Below are 3,027 nucleotides of genomic sequence, written 5' to 3'. Positions count from 1 at the left end.
TTGTCACTAACGTTGGAGATGGCAATCACCACCACGTTAGTGGCCACGTTAAGTCAATTAACGTGAGGCACTAACGTGAGAAGGGCGTTTGGAACGTTAGTGACAAAGGTAAGTGTCACTAACGCTCTCGAGGCTAAGGCATGCCCACGTTAAGAGCCACGTTAGTCATACTAACGTGGAATCTAACGTGAGAAAATGGGGGCTAAGAGCAACGTTATTGGCAAAGGTGAATGCCAATAACGCCTGCGATGGACCAAGAGACAACGTTAGTGGTCACATTAGTGCCACTAACGTTGAAGTTAACGTGAACCATCTTGGCTAGGAACGTTAGTGAAAAAGGTAATTGTCACTAACGTTCTCGAACCCACATTTTCACTTAACGTTAACGCCACTAACGTCCTAGCTAAAGTCCATGCCTACTTCACACTTTCTCTGCAAGTAAAGTTGAGCCCACTGAAGATTCCAAACTGCTTCAACTCAAGATCCAAAGGCCGATATCCTTTTCATTATTCTTCTTCTTTCTTTTCTCTTGATTTTACTAGAAACTTTCAATTTCATCACATTGGGTTGTTATCTTTGGAAAAGAAGCCATTCATACTTGGATCTCTTGGACTTGGAGAGGAATGAAGGGATCATGCTAGAAATGTTTCTCATGTTGGACCAAATTGGGGTTTGGACGAATATGGTAACATATATATTCTCCCAATACTTTGATTTGGAAATACATTGGTATAATCAGTGACCATACTTCATCCTCTCATAGCATTAGACCAAGGAATTGGCTATTGATCAAGATTAGAGATTGAATTTCCAAGGAATTGGAATTCAATCACTTAAGATTTCCAAGGAGATCAATGAATGCATTGATTGAGGAATAGATGAAAATGAACTTGAGCCTAATGAATTCCCCAATGAATCACTAAGATCAACATCTCCTGAGCCAATGAATCCCCATTTCTGATGTTACCCATTCTCTTACTTTCTGCCATTTACTTTTATGTTCGTCTTCCCCATTCCCATTTAAGATTCTGTAATTTATTTTCTGTCATTTTATTCAGTTCTTTATTTCCAGCATCTACAATTTCTGCTATTTACTTCCCGCCATTTAATTTTCTGCAACTCTCAAATCAATATCTGCTTAGCTTAACTAGAACATTCCTTCAATTAAAGTTGCTTGAACAATCAATCCCTGTGGGATTCGACCTCACTCTATTATGAGTTTTTACTTGACGACAATTCGGTATACTTGCCGAGGGAAATTATTGAGAGACAATTTCGTGCATCAAGTTATGGCTCCATTGCGGGGATTGATTTTGTATCAACAATGATAAATTAGTGGATAACTAGATTGAGCATTTTTTTTCTTTGTTTTATTTAATTTCATTTGAGTGATTTACTTTCAGTTGAAGTTATTTTCTTTCCTTTACCCATTACCATTTGTAGTGTTCTCTTATTTGTTACAATTCAGTTCACTAACCCACTAACTGTTTGATATATTGCATCACTCACACTAACAGCATTTTTGACAAGAATACTTCCTGCATTCATCTCTTTCTTGCTTGTGCCTTTTGTTTGTATTACAGGTAGAAGAAGCGGGGCTTCAACTTCCTTTGATTCTGAACCTGAGAGAACCTTCCTTAGACTAAGGAGGGAAGCAAGAGGAAAGAGAATCGTTAGTGCTGAGGAAGAGGAGGAGTATTTTGAACCAGACATGGATGAGAATATGGAGAACCATCATAAAGAAGAGGCTCACAACCATGGCAGAGAAGTTCCAGTGCATCATGCGGGACAAGAGAGAAGGGTTCTGGGATCTTACATAAATCCAAACCCAGGAAACTGTGGAAGTAGCATCCAAAAGCCAACCGTATGTGCCAATAACTTTGAACTAAAGCCACAGCTCATCACCCTCGTTCAGAACAACTGTTCACTCGGAGGAAGTATCCAAGAAGACCCCAATCAACATCTCACCACATTCTTGAGGATATGTGATACTGTGAAGTCTAATGGTGTTCATCCTGACACCTACAGATTGCTTCTGTTTCCATTCTCACTCAAGGACAAAGCATTTAAATGGCTAGAATCCTTCCCGAAGGAGAGTTTAACAACCTGGGAAGATGTGGTGAACAAATTCTTGGCAAGATTCTATCCTCCTCAAAGGATCAACAGGTTGAGAGCTGAGGTACAAACCTTCAGGCAACAAGATGGTGAAACTCTCTATGAAGCATGGGAGAGGTTTAAGGACTTGACAAGAAGGTGCCCGCCAGATATGTTCAATTAATGGGTGCAGTTACACATTTTCTATGAAGGTCTTTCTTATGAATCAAAGAAGGCAGTAGACCACTCATTCGGGGATCTCTGAACAAGAAGAAGACCATTGAAGAAGCCATAGATGTCATTGAGACTGTAGCTGAGAATGACTACTTCTATGCTTCTGAAAGAGGCAACACTAGAGGAGTAATGGAGCTGAACAATGTGGATGCACTGCTGGCCCAAAACAAGATGATCACCAAGCAGTTGGCTGACCTTACCAAGAAGATGGAGAGGAATCAAGTAGCAGCAATCACTGCCTCATCATCAGCTCAAGAAGGAGTGAATACAGAGGCAGAGGGTGATCAGGAAGAAGCCAACTACATTGGAAATTCATCTAGGCAAAACCATGATCCTTACTCCAAAACTTACAATCCTGGTTGGAGGAACCACCCAAACTTTGGGTGGGGAAATTAACAAGATCAAGGCCAAGATCAGAGACGTCACAACCCCAACAACAATGCAGCTTATCAATATTCCACACAGAGATCATATCAGCACCCACCTAACAACACATCTCAACATCTATACCAAAGCCAAAATGGCCCTTCTCATCCCTCCAATCTCAACTCACCATTATCGGAAGATAGACTCTCAAGGATTGAGACCCTACTTGAAGGCATATGTAAGGAACTCTAAGAGAACAAGGTGTTCAAGGAGGAGGTGCGAGCTAATATCAAAAACCAGGGAGACACCATTAAGAGGCTAGAATTTCAAGTG

General features: G+C 40.7%; 1 non-coding gene across 1 annotated transcript; it reads right to left on the bottom strand.

Moving 5' to 3' along the window:
* Nucleotides 1-2,164: 2,164 nt before the first annotated feature.
* Nucleotides 2,165-2,271, bottom strand: LOC112761217 (small nucleolar RNA R71). The gene has a single exon (XR_003181623.1). It is a non-coding gene; the product is annotated as a small nucleolar RNA R71 (small nucleolar RNA).
* Between the last annotated feature and the right edge of the window lie 756 nt (nucleotides 2,272-3,027).

The sequence above is a fragment of the Arachis hypogaea genome, chromosome 16 (genome assembly GCF_003086295.3).
Source record: "Arachis hypogaea cultivar Tifrunner chromosome 16, arahy.Tifrunner.gnm2.J5K5, whole genome shotgun sequence".
In the NCBI taxonomy this organism is placed as follows: Eukaryota; Viridiplantae; Streptophyta; class Magnoliopsida; order Fabales; family Fabaceae; genus Arachis; species Arachis hypogaea.
Note: the sequence above shows the minus strand (reverse complement) of the source record. Positions and strands in the feature narration are given on the sequence as shown.